Genomic DNA, 11,887 nt, shown 5'->3' with positions numbered 1-11,887 from the left:
GAACTCTAAATCATTGACTGACTGATGAAAATAATAACTGATCCAACATTGTCTTTGAATGTATTCTGGTCTTGTTTCTATGTTTTCTTCATTTATTCTAGGTGATGAATTTCAATCCTTCTGAAAAAGAACCAACAAAAATTGAAGTTATTGATTATACAAAATTGTTTGCATACATGAAGTGTTAATATGATTTTCAATAAAAATAGCTATGTGGTATGGATTTTACTGATTGTTAAAGGTTGTCCAGTGTCATCATGGTCATCAGTAGCTAACCGCCTACTTCCTTTGGTCTCTGATGGAGAGTTGTCAAATTATCAATATACCACATCTTCCTATTCTAATACTATATAACAATCAATTAAAGTGTTCTTCTTTATAACATTTGGGTATTTTCCCAAGCTATATATAAAAAGGTCAATGTTAAAACTTTAGACAATTATGATACCATCCATTATTCACAAGAATTTGCAATATATTTTACAAAACGCAGACAAAAGAAATAACATTTCCTGAAGCTTTTAAAGTTCTGACAGTTCAACTTTATTTCAATAAAAAATAACTAGAACTCTTTGGAGTATTGGAAATTATAACATTTCTACAAAAATTTTATATTGTTTTATCCTTATTTTTTGTGTTGTTGGCTTGCTGTCTCATTTTTATATACAGTTATACATACATCATAATCTTCCTCTTTATTAAAATTAAAAATGAGATATTTTTGATATCCCAAAACATAACAGATCTATTGAATAACTTATTACCAAGTTCACAAACACCAATGTGGTTGATATTAATTTTCAGACATGTATATTAATGTTCCAGACAATATCAGTATTTGGACCGTATGTTTACAGTCTGGAACATATAAGTATACTCTTACAATCCGACCATTTGCATACAGTATGGCAGTCAGACTATTTGAGTATACTTGTACTGTCTAGTACCAGCTGGGCCAAACATGTGTTTTTATTTCAATTTAAACTTAATACAAATTTAACTTTTTGTATTAATCCATTAAAAGGTTTCAGTTATATTGATCTGTAATGTAAGTTTGTTTCTAATATAAAACTTGACCAACTTCTTAAAATTGGGCAGACTGTAAGTGTACAGTCCAAATACTCATATGTTCTGGAATATAAACATGATTAACGAGCATTTGACAGGATGTCATGCTAAAATCCCATTAATATAAGTACTAAATTTTGAGTATTTACATGTAAATCCACAAGTAACTTACTGAAATTCATGACGAACACTCACCAATATTTAAAGAGATTACAATTTAGAGGAAAGACTGGACAGATGAATGCACAAACACTATCATGACTATTAAGGAGGCTCACAGATATAAGATTTTCAGAAAAAAATTAAACACTTATTTTTCATTACCATAATTACAAATTTTATCAGTTACCTTTAGTAGAATTTTGTTACTTTATCATATGGTACAAAAATAATTCAAAACAAGAATGTGTCCAAAGTACACGAATGCCCCACTCACGCTTTCATTTTCCATGTTCAATGGACCATGAAATTGGATAAAAAATATAATTGGGCATTGAAATTAGAAAGATAATATCATAAGGAACATGTGTACTAAGTTTCAAGTTGATTGGACTTCAACTTCATCAAAAACTACCTTGACCAAAAACTTTAACCTGAAACATGCACTTTCATTTTCTATGTTCAGTGGACCGTGAAATTGGGGTCAAAAGTTTAATTTGGTTTAAAATTTAGAAAGATCATATCATAAGGAACATGTGTACTAAGTTTGATTGGACTTCAACTTCATCAAAAACTACCTTGACCAAAAACTTTAACCTGAAGCGGGACAGACGGACGAACGGATGGACGAACGAACGGACAGACGGACAAACAGATGTACAGACCAGAAAACATAATGCCCCTCTACTATCGTAGGTGGGGCATGAAAATCAATTCATGTTGGCCCAAGGTGACTTTTAAATTCTAGATCTCATTGAAAAAGCTTCAAGTTATCTCCCTTTGGTGTAAAAATGCCATTTTTTTGGGGCATATAAATTGAAATATCTTTTTTAACTCATCGAAGGCAGATTGTGAGCGTAAATGAACAGTGACCCCATTTTAAGTATAAGATAAGTTCTTTTTTGATAGAAAAATATAACGAAATCCTATATTAAATTTAAAAAAAATGGTTAAGACCAGCGAGCCCCCCAAAAAACAGAACATAATTAAAACTTACCGAAAACAAGATGTCTTTACATTTATCCTTCGTAGCAGGAAAATTGAAAAGATTTTTTTTCTTTCACTGCCGTCCATGATATAAACTTGAAATTCATTCATGCAAAATATGAAAATCTGCAAAGGTAGGACCTTGAACCATGAAGCTTATCCACATTTTGACTTTTAACTGCATATTTGTTCTTTTCATCTTGCTGACAACCTAGACATACAAAAATGATAAAAACATAATTCTAGATTAACTTTGTCATGTTTGTGTTTTTATTTTTGTTGGTACAAACAATTTTTCCAACTTGAAACGAAAACCTCATCACAAAAAAGAAGGTCATACTAACCTCCGAAATATTAAAACAAACCAAAATTATTACTTGCTTAAGATCTTGTCATAAATTAATAGCATCAATACTCTAATTTTTGAAGACCATATATATGTCTATTGCATACTTATATTCCTTTGTAAATGTTGTACAGGAGTATGCATATTAAGATTGAATTCAAGGACTTTAATATTAAATTAGCATGATTAATTTTAGTTTTTCAGCTCCATGTGTAAATTTTGAGAGAGAATGTTGCAATACTGTATATTCTGATAATCAGAACTTATTTATGTTATTGTGAGGTTTTTATTAGCAACTGAGAGCTGTATCTCATTCTCATTTTTGATTTATTTATGAGCTGAAGACCAGTGCTGAAATTTTCTCACTGCATTGAAGACACATAGGTGACCTTTGGTTGTTGTCTGCTCTTTGGTTAGGTTGTTGTCTGCTCTTTGGTTGGGTTGTTGTCTCTTTGAAAAAGTCCCAGTTTCCACTTCCCATTTTATAACATGTATGCAGATTTTTCTTAAATTAAAATAATCAATCACTGAATTTTGTTTATTATCATGATTATTGAAAGTAAGCAAAAATAAATGCACACAAAATTTAACATTGTTAACCTAGGCCACGGTTTTTTAATTTGTTGGTTTACAGATTTTTCCCATAAAAAATTCGGGTCGGTCGGTTGGAAAAAAAAAAGAAAAAAAATATATATTATTTTTGAGACACGGCGGGACATGTGAAACCCCCAACCCTGTATTTTTTTTACAAAAAACTAAATATCAGTAAAATAAAATTTTGAATCAAAACCAAAAAGTATACAGATCTTTAGAATTATATAACAAAGAAGTGTGTAAAGTTTTAAGCAATAATCATAATTTTTTTTTGAGATACGACGCAACATGTAAAAAAAGCCTCCCCTGTTTAACAAAATACTCAATAACTCCAAAATAAAGTTTTAAATCATCACCAAAAAGTATAAAGATCTTTCATATAATATAATGAGGAAGTGTGTAAAGTTTTAAGCAATAATCATAAATAATTTTTGAGATACGGCACAACATGTAACCCCCCTTTTTTTTTACAAAATACTCAATAACTCAAATATGAAATTTTGAATCATCACCAAAAAGTATACAGATCTTTAGATTAATATAACAAAGACATGTGTAATATTAAAGGCTTTTTAAAAAAATTCAAAACAGTTGTCTACCATATCTACACCATTAATTTCCTTGTTTGATTTATTTCATATTTTAAAGCCTTTATAGCTAGCTAGATAGTATGCCCAGGCGGATCCAGCCATTTTTAAAAGGGGGTTCCCAACCCAAGACAGAAGGGTGGGGAGGGGGGGGTTGTTGTTCCAACTATATTTTCCCATTCAAATGCATTGACTGTCCTAAAAAAAGGGGGGTTCCAAGTTGAACTTTCCACCCTGGAATCCTCCCCCTGGATCCGCCATTTGTATGGATTTTGCTCATAGTTGCATTCATATTGTTACCTATACCTTACTTGTGCATCATTTGGTCTCTGATGGGAATAGGCCTACTGAAGAAGGTTCAACTTGCAATATGACAGATTATGAGTCTATTTATCCAAATATATGTAGATGAAAGACATGCACAATAAAAATAAAAATTATGTTCAAACAAGAAGTAATTGTAACAGGATGTTGTTACAAAATCTCCCAAACAAAGCTTCCATAACTCGCCATTCCTATGGTCCCATATTCATTTGATTTGTTTTGCTGTCTTATACAAGATTATATATGGTTTAGGGGTGGGGATCAGGGATCCAGAAATTGTTCAACCTTACCACTGAGGATCTCAATGGTTTAAAAGTTTTTCAAACATGTGGCGGTGGAGTTGACCCCCATGAACTCTCCCTATATTTCATTTGATATGTTTTATTGTTCCACACAAGAATAAACATGGTTTAGGATGGGGATCTTGACCGTATACAAGTTTTCAAACAAGAGGGGGTTGGGTGACCCCCTCGGGACTTCCTTTTATTTCATTTCATTTATTTTATTGTCCCCTACAAGAATATATTTGGTGAAGGGGTGGGGATTTGGGTCACTCACAAGCACATTCCTAAATTGAACGGGGTAGGGTGACCCCCCCCCCCGGACCTCCCTTTAATTTCATTTGATTAGTTTTATTGTCCAATAAAAGAATATACATAGTATAGGGGTGGGGATCTGGACTGTTAACATGACAATAGCACATTCTCAGATTGAACAGGGTGGGGTGGCCCCCAGGGACTTCCCTTTCATTTTAATTGATTTGTTTTATCGTCCCATTCAAGAATATGTATGGTTTAGGGGTGGAGATCTGGACCGATTAAAAAATAATAGCATATTCTGAAATCAGAAGGGCATGGATTACCCCCAGGGACTCGCCCTATATTTCATGTGATTTGTTTTTCTTAATTGTGCCAGCATCATTTCTGTAGACTATGACGTGAGTTTATCTCTTACAGTTTACAAGTTATATCATGTATATATTCATTTGAAAGTTTTAGAAAATAAAATCCCATTGGGTTATTTAGTAATTAAAAATCCTCCATTCTTTCACAGGAATCGGAAGTTCTATCAATAAAATTCTGTAAATAATAAGGTCGACTATCAATAGAGCTTGTAGAGAAGCTCTATTGATAGTCGACCTTATTATTTACAGAATTTTATTGATAGAACGTAGAGAAGCTCTATTGATAGTCGACCTTATTATTTACAGAATTTTATTGATAGAACTTCCGATTCCTGTGATTCTTTCTTACCCCCAATATAAACAACCAATTTTTCCCACAAAAAAGGGGGCCCTGAACTCCTTATCAGCCCCGATTTAGGCCTTTGGTGGATAATAGTGTGCGTGCATTAATTTTCTATACCTTCTTGATCAATATTTTCAAATACTGACGGCAAGTGTTGCATTGTATCACTGTCTTATTTGAGACCAACGTGCTATTTACATGTGCGATCAAGAATGCAGGGGAAAGAAACTGGTCAATTGTGTTTATTTTTAAGCCAAAATAAAATGAGCCGCCGTAAAATATTAACCTTGGGTAATGATCAGTGATGATCGGTAATCCTCAAATTGATGCAAGAGGCTTTCTACGTGGTACAGGCTGACTACTTATACGTGTGTCTCAAAACAACTCGGCAGTATCAAATAACCGTTGAAGTAAGGATCGTCTCGGGATTGGTGTGGGGGAGGGGGTCTTCTTTACTTCTTTATCTGTCTTCTTTTTTTAGCTATATTTTTAATAACTTACACTTTTTTTCCCATTTAGGCATTATTACACTTTTCTATTAGTCTCTTTCTTTCACTATTATGTATTCCTTTTTTTCTTTGTCCGTTATTCTCTATTCTGTTAATTCACATCTCTTATGTGGACTTTCGGTGGTTATTTTTTTTAGTTCTGGTATTGTGCGATAAGTCAATTTTTCATGCAGTTTCATGAAATAATGGTTTTATGTGTGCGTGAAAATTAAATAAACAACTCAACACTTCACGTTATGTGAATTCGATTAAAATAAATGAACATGAAATTGACAGCTAGACAGTGATCCTTTAACAGGTAAAATTTAATTAATCAATTAACAAATTCTAATCTACTGGCATTCAACACCAAATTACTTACTTGATAAATTTGATTGTATATTGTCAATACCTCAACATAGCGAATACGCCATGCGAGGTGTTGGCTATGTTTGAGACGGGGTCAAAGGTTGTTGATTCGAAACAGAGCAAAAAAAAACTAAAGTGTTGAATTTTGTGGTTGAAAATTTAATTTGTAAATTCTCTAAAAAAGAGTATTTCGGTTCAACTGTAAACATATTAGTTCGATACGAAAAAAAGGATAAAAGAGCATCCGGAAAATTTGTGATCAGTAATTATCATTCGAATATATGAAGAGCAATGGGTATAAACAAAAAACTGAACAAGACAAGTATTAGTAAACAGACAGAAATTTAAGTCGTTGAATTAATTATTTTACAATTGTTTAATTATACGAGAGAAAGTTTTAGGCGAATTGTCTTTATTTACAGATAAATGTATGTTAATTCAGGAAATGATTGATTTTTCTTGCGGCTTCAAATATTTTTTTATCAGCATGAACCCCAGTTAATTAGCAAACACAAACTAAAAACAAAATCGTTTACAATTAAATTTTATAGAAGGAAAAGGGGGGGGGGTAAACAAATTGTACTATACGCTCACATACTTCCAAAAAGATTTGCATATATAAGCTGTCTATAGATAATGTTATATTATTTCAGGAGTTTTGAAAAAAAGAATATATACAGTTTTATTTTCGACATCTACTGCTAAAAAACAATAGTGATTCTTTTCATAAATTTAATACTTCAGTTTCGACTCAAAATTTCTGTTGGAATTGTTAGATGGCAAACTGTTTAGGAGAAGATTGTATCTGAACTTTATGTTATTATGGTGATATTGGCGACGAGATTCGTTTTATTATAGCAAGGGCTTGTACAAACCCTTGATTTATATAGAATGGGCAATATAAATAGACGAAAGTAGGCAACCCATATAATTAAACGGGGATTTGATCTCCAATCCATGCGGGCCACATATAATTGTACATCGAATAAGATCTATATTTCTAAACGTTTTTAAATGAAATTTTAAACTTTAATCGAAAATTTCCCATTTATGTGAAGATTTTTTATATTTCTAAACGTCTTCAATTATTACATACGAAATAAAAAATATTAAGTATATTTATATTTTTATAATTTTTTTGGCAAAGTTTACTTCTATGTGATTATAATCATCACCAGCGACACATTATGCCATCTCCACTCAGTCCTAATGGTTCAAGATCAATTAACCAAACTCACATGATGATTGGTATTGAATATGATCATCGGTCATCCGTGAACAGGTGACGTATCCCAAATAACGGCGTATACCGATAGATAGATTGATACTTAATTTATTAACGGGTCTCGCTATTTAAATTTCATCAAGGGGTTAATTGAAGCAATGATGGACTTTATAAAACTAGTTTCAGATTCAATATTTTATTAAAGTCTCACTACACACAATTATATATATTTACACAATTAAACTATGTACATGTACTAATTAATATTTCTAAAACAAATTACGAAAACGTTTGGTGTAAAAATAATCAATATATAAAATGTCTATTTCTGCCTAAAATATATTTGCAGGTTTTGGCATTTTTGTAAATAACATTAAGGTTAACGTTGGCATCCCAATGCAAAAAACAGCCGATTCAAACTTAAATAACTTCTTTCAAGATGGTTTGATTTTATCAGAGACATATACTACATGTATTATAAGTCTCGATACATGTATTGTATGTCTCTGATTTTATCCAAAAAAAAAATACAATATTATTAAATAAGTTATCAACCGAATGTATACTCTCAACGCTCACTAAAACTTATATAGATACATTTCCTAAGTGACTTTTTATGTCCTGCTTGCAGCAGGAGATCCTGAATGTTTTTTAGACGTTCCATTATTTTACATGCATATATTTGAAGTTGTTCTTAATTTTGTTCATAATAGGTATACATATCTTTGTGTATCAGACCAAATGACCTCCCTATTAGGCTAGCAGTGGCGGATTTAGTTTTTTTCCAACCCACCCACCCCCTAATCTTAGGGATAAAATGGTAGCCTAAATAGGAAATCACTGAAGCATGACTGGAAGTCGATGGGTCCCCATTTATCTGGATAAACACTGCATGCTTCGTTATGGTTATCTTAAGTCCTAGTGTAAAATAAAGCCAATGGGATCTGAGTTTTTTTTTAAACACATCTGCATACATGTATACGTTTTCTCAAGGGTTGGTTCGTGCAATATTGAATTTATGTTTTCTAAATGCACTGTTACTGAAGTTTTTATTCGCTACTTTTCTTCTTTATTTCATATGATTTTTTGAAAAAAAAATGTGTGTTGAAATTGGGAATGGACACAGATACATTTAACAAAAGAAATTTTGTGTAATGTCATCAATCTGTATTACACGTAGACAGGATGTTCTCTAGAAAACTATACGTTATACACCGAGGGCACACGCACTGTGGGGGGTAATGGAAAATTACTGAATGTTATAATTACCTGTAATCAGCATTTCAACAAATCAGTTGACTGACCATGTCATTACAGTTCAAAAAGATTTCCTCAAATCAAAATGGATTATTTATTTTATATTTAAAATTTAAAACTTTAATTAGTACATTTTACAAAATTATGAAAAAAAGAATAGAAGAATTTAAAATCGTATATTTTAACAAAGATTAAGATATTGTTTTACAAAGATCCTAAAAAAAATAGCCAAACAAACGTTGATTCAAACGTTATGAACCTACGCAGTTTTATATTATAAGACTGACAGTCACACACCAGAGGCGGATTGGGGGGGGGGGGGCAGGTGGCCCGGGCCCCCCTTTTTGGGGAAAAAAATTGGTTGCCTATATAGGGAATCACTGAAGCGTGACTCGAGCGGGCCCCCTCTTAGGTCAGTCAGTGGGCCCCCACTTATGAAAATTTCTAGATTCGCCACTGCACACACAAGTTTGCTTACTCAGTGTATTGGGCCAGGGTGCTGGGTGAGGTGCTGGAACTTGAAATGCATGTATCATTAAGTTATAGTTCTGTTAGGATTTGACTGACTTTTTACAGGGACTTTCTATTCTTATTGTTAACAGTTTTATTTAGTATAGACAGAGACATATAATACATTGTATATATAGACTGTTCCTGGTTGAGAATAATTCTCTGCCCAGTCCAACTGGTGCATAATTAGCATTTGATTCACATACATTTGTATTTCGAATTCGTAGCAGTAAAAACACAAATTAATGTATTTTTAACAACTTTATTCTGATTCCAGGAGTATAAGTCGAAAATAACTTAGAGGTTTATGTGGAAGTTTACTCTGCTGCTCGAGCTCTGCTAATCGATGGTCCAGTATTTCAATTGTATATTCATTCGTGAGGACCTCGTAATTTTTTATATTCACGCAAAGCACAGTCGCGTGAAGATTTTGTAAATATAGGGAATATAGGGGAAATAAAATATTTTTAGTAGCATTATTATTAATTCCTCAGGCGACTTTGTGCTCAATTTTAAAAGAGGTTCTCCTGGCTTTGGAAAATCTTATTTGATTCAGGATCAAATCATCGGTTACACTCCCCTATCACCAATGATTCCTTGTTTTTAGCTGACACTCTGAAAAAGGTATTGTGTAAGTGTTGACTGTCAAGTTGCATGATAAATAACAGATATCGACATATAATGAAGTTGTTAATTTATCATATGGTACATAAATCATTTAAAACTGTCCCCAGATGACTTTTAAAATGTATATTCATTTGTATCATTGAAAGCTCAAAATTATCTCCCTTTGGTGCCAAAATGCCATTTTCCAGCATTAGAATTGTAATATCTTTTTTAACTCATCTGTGACCTTTAGTTTTTATTATCATTTTCAAATAAACTGTTCTTAAACTAAACTATTATAAAATTTAAGCCATTTCCGTAATTTAGTTCTTTTTTCATTTCGATATTACCTCTATTTCTCCTATTAGTTCAACAGAAAAAAAAGTACCTTTTAAAAAATGTATGCTTCTTTCTAAGGCGCATTGTAAGCGTAAATAAATGGTGACCCTATTTTTTAATTTTATTTTTCTTTGAAATATTTGATAAAGTTCATTTATAGAAAAACATAGCGAAATCCTATATTAAGAAAGAAAAATGATTTAGACCCGCGAGCCCATTAATTTAACAAAAATTGTTCACTGTACAGCCTTTGACAATGAGCAAACTTTATACCCGACAGTGGTTTTAATAACATCACACAACATTTGAACAAATTGTAGACATTTGTTGCAATGGGGTTAACTTAAAAGTCTGCATCAAGGAACCAAACAACAAACGGTAATATGTAAATCATAGACACAAAGCACTAAAATAAGAGTACTAACAATGAACATTCAAATGAAAGTTTATCGAAATGTTCGTAAACATGATAAAATAGCTATTTTATTGCTGTATTTCTTTTCACTGATAATTTTTGAATTTTGTGTATTTGTAGGTCAGACATCTTGATTTTCATGGTCATCATTCAACAGATCAATACTAAACAGAAAACTTAAAGTTGATATTTTTTTCCATAGTGCGACTTTTTTTATGAATTTGAAATGGAACATGTTTTTTCCTACTTTTATTAGAAAAAGGAAATTTCAACATAATGACTAAACAAAAAGGTCGAGTCATATCATCACAATCATAGATGCACAAGAACTTGATCACGGAAATGCAACAATGTACGGAATTATCAATTGGAAGAAGGACTGAATGAAAAAAATATTAGTTTGTTGTTGTCCAAAAAAACTTGCTTCTCATTTGAATTGCTCCATCTAATAAAGATGTATAGAGGAAGATCTTTGAAGAACAGATTGAAAAAATGTTTTGTCTAAGAATTGCAGGAATATTCTGGTGGATGAAATAGTTTTACTGTTTATTGACTTAATTCTTATGTAGCATGTATAGTGGACTGAATAATTGTACATAGCAAGCAATGAAAAAAGAAAACTACAACTTTAACAGAAAAAGTGTTTGTATTATAAATTTGCAAATATACCCATAATATTATGTACACCACAAAGGTATATAATTCAAATTGTTTGCATATTCATGTATTGCAATGAAACTATACATGCTATAACAAAGAAAAGTTCTATTTTTTAAAATAAAATAAAAAGACCAAAAAAAAAGATTTCAAAACAACATTTTTTTCATTTATTTAGACATGTCATCAGTTTGTTTTACTTAAAGGAATTTACTCTTTGACCGTATATATTATTATACATTCAAAAATAAGAATAATCTTTATTGTCATATAAACAAATAAAAAACATGTTTGTACATGTTGTAACAAAATGAAAAAAAAATATATATATATAATATATATAAAATATAAAAAAACTTGTATACATTTAAAACTATTTACTACCAAACAGCATTCATTGTAACATACACATTACTGTATAATTATATCTATATATATTTATAATTTGAATCCTATAGGATTTTATTTTGTCCCATGGGATATTAAAAATCCCATGGGATAATTATAATCCCATGGGATTTTTTTGTCCCATGGGACAACAAATATCCCATGGGACAACAATTATCCCATGGGACCAAAAAAAATCCCATGGGATTTTACCATGGGATTTTGGTAAATCCCAAGGGATTTTGCCCTGTCCCATGGGATATTGAAAATCCCATGTTTTTATAAATCAAATAGCAAAAAAATTATAATAGAAACAGTAGAA

General features: G+C 31.5%; 1 long non-coding RNA gene across 1 annotated transcript; it reads right to left on the bottom strand.

The window, feature by feature from the left end:
* LOC134700626 (uncharacterized) lies at nucleotides 1–5,673 on the bottom strand. The gene is made up of 3 exons (XR_010103948.1): nucleotides 5,430–5,673; nucleotides 2,225–2,425; nucleotides 1–120 (listed from the first exon to the last, which is right to left on the bottom strand). It is a non-coding gene; the product is annotated as an uncharacterized LOC134700626 (long non-coding RNA).
* Nucleotides 5,674–11,887: the final 6,214 nt, after the last annotated feature.

The sequence above is a fragment of the Mytilus trossulus genome, unplaced genomic scaffold, assembly GCF_036588685.1.
Source record: "Mytilus trossulus isolate FHL-02 unplaced genomic scaffold, PNRI_Mtr1.1.1.hap1 h1tg000164l___fragment_2___debris__unscaffolded, whole genome shotgun sequence".
NCBI classification, from domain to species: domain Eukaryota; kingdom Metazoa; phylum Mollusca; class Bivalvia; order Mytilida; family Mytilidae; genus Mytilus; species Mytilus trossulus.
The sequence above is the reverse complement of the archived record's forward strand: the minus strand, read 5'-3'. Positions and strand labels throughout refer to the sequence as shown.